Below are 7,860 nucleotides of genomic sequence, written 5' to 3'. Positions count from 1 at the left end.
GATTTTCCGCAATATACCTTTTTCCAATGTTTGCACCCAGCATAACACGTGGCTAATTTGCATGACAATTTGAAAACCAACATAGCGGCTATCGTGAATAAGGCCTATTGTTTTGTTAAATTTTAATAAATTCTTAACTCTTGGACACTTGGAAATCAAAGCCAATCAGTTTCCAGCTTGGCAACAGCTGATGCATTCAGTTTCCATATTAGGTCATACGGTGTATGAGCTGATAGCCGAAATTAAGTGAGCCAATCATGACGCTAGAAACGGTCGAGTTTTTAATAATTTTTCATATACTGTTCGATGGCAAGAAAAAAATAGATGATAAAGTAAGCATGCAACTCAATCAAACTCTCTGAAATAAACAATCTCAGGAAGATATACTTTCATTAGCCTAAATATCTGAAGCAATTTTCTGGATAAGCTTTTTCCTTGAAAGGCCTTCTGTTTCCTAACAGTTTGTCTCCTCGTCGGGAATGCTTTAGTACCTCGTTTCTCATCACAACTCGGTCTCTGATAATCAGCTTTACCCTCTTTTTGTTCATCTCCAGGTCCCTTTCCATCCGCAATCACGTTCTGAGCTTACTAAAGCCTCTTATGCTTGCGTTCGCTAGCGTCGTGTCAAAAGGATACGCAGCATAAGCTCAAGGAATTTTTTCGCGTCTGGCCAATTAAAGCACTCGTTCCAGATTCTCTGCGTCTGAGCATTTGAACAAAATGGCGGTTGCCGTGATTAATTTTGATACTTAGGTCGACGTTCGTTTTCACTTGCATAAGCTGCTTACGTTTGTGCTTGCGTCGCTAGTGAAAACCAGGCTTAACAAAACGGGAAGCAATGTAAAAAATTTCGGGAACAAGGACTTCAATAATTTCAATGGCACTTTCATGAGAATAGTACTAAATTTCGTATTTACTCGTCTGCTTTCCATAGTGGCGACGGTATCATTTTATAATATTCAGTGTGTTTTTGAATAGAGACGATGAACTTCACACTAAAGACAGAGATTTGAACAATACGGGCCAGTTAGCATCGCGTTTTCAAAGTCGACCGCAAACTTCAAACCCCACTTAGCCGTTAGTGGTTTGCCGTTTGCCGCAGTGGCAAGAATAGGCATAAGGTTCGGCATTTGGCGGTAGAAACGCGCTATGTTGGATGATTGTTTTGCTTTGCATGTTTTAATTGAACCAAGTCAGCGTCCTCAAGGATGTGCAAATGATCAGCAAAAATGTGTTCATTCAAGAATTAAAGCATTAAAGAGCATAAATAACTTAAAGCTTTAAACGTGAGTTTCTACAGATTTCAAGGTGAAAAACGCTGCGGCAGATCGCTAACAAGGGTATCCGGCCGTCAGAGGTTGAACCGCAAACTGCAAACCCGACGGCAAGGCCATTTCACGTGACACTTAAGAGGTTTGCCGTTTGCCATTTTCCGAAAAATACACGATGCTATATTGTGCATAACATTTCCTAAGTAAACGTTTGTAGTTTTCCTTCCATCTAGTTACTTGTTATCTCCACCACAAGTGCCGCCGTTACGAGAGTCAGAAAAGTTACAAAAAAAGGTGCATAATTAGCCTAATTTGAACTGGTTTGTAATATAACAATGACAAATGCTAACAGTTTCACCCGAAAGAAACTCTATTTTTTAAAGACAGAATAACCGGACAGCTTGAGTGCATGCCTTCTCTGGTAGACAGCCATCTTGGGTGCGTTGTCTTGGACATCTCTTCCTGGCCAATGGGCTCTTTGCATGATACTGTCACAGTACAAAAGCCGCCATGCTGGATGGCAAAAGAATGCAACAGCCTCCAAAACAAAGCGATTTCAACCGGCCAAGGGCGACTTTTCTTTGTTTTGGATGTCCCAGTGCGCAGCTTGCCATCCAGCAGGGAAGATTTTATACCATGTGACAGTTTCATGCAAAGGACCCATTCCCGCCTCTTTCTTTCATTTCCAATCCAGTTCTTTGACACAAACAATACAATGCAAGTATATATAAAAAATAACGCGCACACACGCACGCGGTTCAAAACTGTACCATCTCAACCAAGACAGAAAAATCTCTGAATAAAACATTCACCGTGATACTTATATTGGAATAGAGATGATTTTTGAGACGCAGATTAGTGGTCATAATGATTTTTAAAACGGCTAATTCGTCAAAGAGGCATTAAGAGTAAAGGTAAATACGGGAATGCCGGACAAATTGTTTGTCTGAGCAAAATAATTTGTCTCAGCAGAGTAATGCGTTTGGTTGACTTTGTTTACGCCTGGGACGAATGCGTGCAAGACAAATTGTAAGTCTTCGAAGGTAGATACAGTCTTTTAGGGAAAATAAAAGTTAACATGTAATGTACGCAGAAATTTTAAAGTCGCCTTCGAAAAAAGAATTCGGGAATGGTGAAGGCAAATTGTCGACGTTAGGAGAACGCAAATTCTAATCTCGGGTATCTTGTGCATAGAATGATCCTAACAGATTTCATCTGCTTTTTCAGTGCCATCTTGAATTACCTCATATACCGGTACGTGCATGCACATCTCGGTTTTGATACGTCACATGCGCAACCTCGTGATTTGCTTGTATGGAGCCAATTTGCACCAACATGGTGATTTTTGTCAAGAGGCAATTTTTAGTATCATCTCTCAGACAATTTTAAAAATTCCAGATTTTCAACAATTTAGTTTTTGTGACGTCATCAGTCCTTTATTCCAAATTTTCCCTTTTTAGCCATATTCCACAAGCCTCGAGTAAAGACGTCATTTTGTACATCGTCTTCAGGCACCTCGGCTCCTCTAATGAGTTCTCCCAATGAACGCACTTCATAATCAATAATTATTCCTAGATTATTCCTCCTACAGTGAACGGTCAGGATTTCGTTAGATATAAGTATTCTGATTGAAAAAAGACTGTGGCATTACGATACATATCGCGTCTACGAATCGCATATCTCGATGGTCTCCCATCCAGATACCGACCCGCCCGACAAGGGTAGCCTCAATGTCATTTTGTCATGAAAGTATTGACCACTGTCAAGCTGAATCAGTCATAGCACTTGGTGTTTATGGAGACCATCTCAAGAAGTACATGCTTGTATCCTCAAATTTCGGACCTATATATAAGGTTTCTTTCCCTACCCTTCTCCTTTGCTTGAAAAGCACTTCAATAATCCGAGATAAGCTGAGATTACTACTATTTGAATAAGCTACTTGCCTCCATTGCCAATGTTTAATAATTTCAGTTCTCTTTGCCGGCTGTGGTAATCGTTCCTTTGTGCCACATTTCTTAAGGAGATGTAAGTGGTTTGTGCTTCTCTTCCACTAGAAAGTGGCATCTACAATGTAACAATAATTGCGTTAGTTCAGTAACCCACAAATTGTATTGTAATGAGGAAAAATTGTACCCTGTAAATTAATGGCTTGTTATATGGGGTAATTTTACCTACCCATAGACCGTATTCATTAATGGCGGTCAAGAAATTATTCTTTTGTCTTTGTACTAATCATCCTAACTGGCCTCACTTTGGAACAAAAATTCTTTTGAATTTTGCTCCTGTTTACGAAGCTAGTTAGGGTGATTAGTACAAAGACAAAAGAATAATTACTTAGCCGCCATTTTGAATACGAGAAAAGGGGGTAGTTTCTAAAGAAACTGTGGTGCTGTGTCAGTGAGGAAGAAGTATACAAAAATTTGGTTTTATCAACAGAGTTGATCATGTAAATTGGTCACCGTACAGAGATTCTAAAAGCTGACGTTTCGAGCGTTAGCCCTTCGTCAGAGCGAATCGAGGAATTGTGGGTTTCGTGTAGTTTTTATGGTAGATTAGGAGCTACGCTATTGGTGGTAACATGGCAACGTGAAAAATAGCAATGTATTAGTTAAATGAAAAGCGTTCGTTGATACCGTGAGGATTGAGGGTGCCGATTTGGAAGATGAATTTTTGTTGAGATTCATGGGGCTTTCCGTCCTACCTAGATTTAGGGAAAAGCTGCAGACAGCCATGTGGTTTTTGGAGTGGTTAGGGAGATTAAAATGACGAGCGACTGGCTTAGATACATCCTTGTCATTCTTCTCAACATTGCGAAGGTGTTTGTGGCATCGGTGTTTTGCATCGTGAGCGCACACATTTGAAAGTGCCAGGTTGCTCGTTATTTTTGAGCGCGCTTCTAACTAAAATGTTGCCTACGGTTTTGTCGCATTTGAATGAAATAAGTGGAGGTTGCAAAAAGATTCTACCAGTCTCTGGATCATTTTGGAGTAATTTAAAGTTATTAAGAATGATATTTTTGACTGCATAATTGAGGATAGAAAGTGAGGGTGAATGGAATTCTGTCATTCTTATATTTTTGTGACGTTTGTAGTGCTGACTGTCGATCAAACTGTTGGGTGCGATGATGGCCAGCCTTATCCACAGAGACAGGAGAGCCACGTTTTTCGAAGAATTGGTACATCTTCTCTGTTTTGCTCAAAAAATCGGAGTCATCACTACATAGACGTTTAAGTCTAAGAAACTGAGAATAAGAAATGAAGTTCTTCACATGTAATGGATGTGACGATGAATACAACAAATAACTGAGAATCTGTAGGTTGGTAGTGTACACTGGTACATAGCACGTTACCACTAATAGAAACTTTGATATCTGGGAAGGCAATGAAGTTTCGAAATTTCGCAGGTATATTCAAGAGCCAGAAGAAAAGAACTCGATCAATTTATAACCACCACCAATTCTTTTCATCTGCCTCTTAGATTTACTTGGGAAATTTTGCAAACTTCAAAGTTTCTATTAGTGGCAACGTGCTATGTACCAGTGTGCACTAGAAACATACAGATTCTCACAGTTATTTGATGTATTCATCGTCACATCCATTACATGTCAAGAACTTCATTTCTTATTCTCAATTTCTTAGACTTCAACGTCTATGTAGTGAAGAAAAAGAGATGTGCCAGTTTTTTGAAAAATAATCAGGCCATGAGGCGAGTCATCATACTTCCCAACAATTTGACAGAGTCACCAAAACAAACCTCACAAAAATATAAAAAAGATAAAACTCCATTCACCCTCATAATAAGGCAGTCAAAATATCACACTTATAAACTTTAAATTACTCCAGGCTGTCCATATATGGCAAGGCTGTCCATATATGGCAAGGCGGTCCATATATGGCAAGGCGGTCCATATATGGCAAGGCGGTCCATATATGGCAAGGCGGTCCATATATGGCAAGGCGGTCCATATATGGCAAGGCGGTCCATATATGGCAAGGCGGTCCATATATGGCAAGGCGGTCCATATATGGCAAGGCGGTCCATATATGGCAAGGCGGTCCATATATGGCAAGGCGGTCCATATATGGCAAGGCGGTCCATATATGGCAAGGCGGTCCATATATGGCAAGGCGGTCCATATATGGCAAGGCGGTCCATATATGGCAAGGCGGTCCATATATGGCAAGGCGGTCCATATATGGCAAGGCGGTCCATATATGGCAAGGCGGTCCATATATGGCAAGGCGGTCCATATATGGCAAGGCGGTCCATATATGGCAAGGCGGTCCATATATGGCAAGGCGGTCCATATATGGCAAGGCGGTCCATATATGGCAAGGCGGTCCATATATGGCAAGGCGGTCCATATATGGCAAGGCGGTCCATATATGGCAAGGCGGTCCATATATGGCAAGGCGGTCCATATATGGCAAGGCGGTCCATATATGGCAAGGCGGTCCATATATGGCAAGGCGGTCCATATATGGCAAGGCGGTCCATATATGGCAAGGCGGTCCATATATGGCAAGGCGGTCCATATATGGCAAGGCGGGCCATATATGGCATGGTTTTACATATATGGCAAGGCGGTCCATATATGGCAAGGCGGTCCATATATGGCAAGGCGGTCCATATATGGCAAGGCGGTCCATATATGGCAAGGCGGTCCATGTATGGCAAGGCGGTCCATGTATGGCAAGGCGGTCCATGTATGGCAAGGCGGTCCATGTATGGCAAGGCGGTCCATGTATGGCAAGGCGGTCCATGTATGGCAAGGCGGTCCATGTATGGCAAGGCGGTCCATGTATGGCAAGGCGGTCCATGTATGGCAAGGCGGTCCATGTATGGCAAGGCGGTCCATGTATGGCAAGGCGGTCCATGTATGGCAAGGCGGTCCATGTATGGCAAGGCGGTCCATGTATGGCAAGGCGGTCCATGTATGGCAAGGCGGTCCATGTATGGCAAGGCGGTCCATGTATGGCAAGGCGGTCCATGTATGGCAAGGCGGTCCATGTATGGCAAGGCGGTCCATGTATGGCAAGGCGGTCCATGTATGGCAAGGCGGTCCATGTATGGCAAGGCGGTCCATGTATGGCAAGGCGGTCCATGTATGGCAAGGCGGTCCATGTATGGCAAGGCGGTCCATGTATGGCAAGGCGGTCCATGTATGGCAAGGCGGTCCATGTATGGCAAGGCGGTCCATGTATGGCAAGGCGGTCCATGTATGGCAAGGCGGTCCATGTATGGCAAGGCGGTCCATGTATGGCAAGGCGGTCCATGTATGGCAAGGCGGTCCATGTATGGCAAGGCGGTCCATGTATGGCAAGGCGGTCCATGTATGGCAAGGCGGTCCATGTATGGCAAGGCGGTCCATGTATGGCAAGGCGGTCCATGTATGGCAAGGCGGTCCATGTATGGCAAGGCGGTCCATGTATGGCAAGGCGGTCCATGTATGGCAAGGCGGTCCATGTATGGCAAGGCGGTCCATGTATGGCAAGGCGGTCCATGTATGGCAAGGCGGTCCATGTATGGCAAGGCGGTCCATGTATGGCAAGGCGGTCCATGTATGGCAAGGCGGTCCATGTATGGCAAGGCGGTCCATGTATGGCAAGGCGGTCCATGTATGGCAAGGCGGTCCATGTATGGCAAGGCGGTCCATGTATGGCAAGGCGGTCCATGTATGGCAAGGCGGTCCATGTATGGCAAGGCGGTCCATGTATGGCAAGGCGGTCCATGTATGGCAAGGCGGTCCATGTATGGCAAGGCGGTCCATGTATGGCAAGGCGGTCCATGTATGGCAAGGCGGTCCATGTATGGCAAGGCGGTCCATGTATGGCAAGGCGGTCCATGTATGGCAAGGCGGTCCATGTATGGCAAGGCGGTCCATGTATGGCAAGGCGGTCCATGTATGGCAAGGCGGTCCATGTATGGCAAGGCGGTCCATGTATGGCAAGGCGGTCCATGTATGGCAAGGCGGTCCATGTATGGCAAGGCGGTCCATGTATGGCAAGGCGGTCCATGTATGGCAAGGCGGTCCATGTATGGCAAGGCGGTCCATGTATGGCAAGGCGGTCCATGTATGGCAAGGCGGTCCATGTATGGCAAGGCGGTCCATGTATGGCAAGGCGGTCCATGTATGGCAAGGCGGTCCATGTATGGCAAGGCGGTCCATGTATGGCAAGGCGGTCCATGTATGGCAAGGCGGTCCATGTATGGCAAGGCGGTCCATGTATGGCAAGGCGGTCCATGTATGGCAAGGCGGTCCATGTATGGCAAGGCGGTCCATGTATGGCAAGGCGGTCCATGTATGGCAAGGCGGTCCATGTATGGCAAGGCGGTCCATGTATGGCAAGGCGGTCCATGTATGGCAAGGCGGTCCATGTATGGCAAGGCGGTCCATGTATGGCAAGGCGGTCCATGTATGGCAAGGCGGTCCATGTATGGCAAGGCGGTCCATGTATGGCAAGGCGGTCCATGTATGGCAAGGCGGTCCATGTATGGCAAGGCGGTCCATGTATGGCAAGGCGGTCCATGTATGGCAAGGCGGTCCATGTATGGCAAGGCGGTCCATGTATGGCAAGGCGGTCCATGT

This window comes from Montipora foliosa, chromosome 8 (assembly GCF_036669935.1).
Source record: "Montipora foliosa isolate CH-2021 chromosome 8, ASM3666993v2, whole genome shotgun sequence".
Taxonomy (NCBI): domain Eukaryota; kingdom Metazoa; phylum Cnidaria; class Anthozoa; order Scleractinia; family Acroporidae; genus Montipora; species Montipora foliosa.
The sequence above is the reverse complement of the archived record's forward strand: the minus strand, read 5'-3'. Positions refer to the sequence as shown.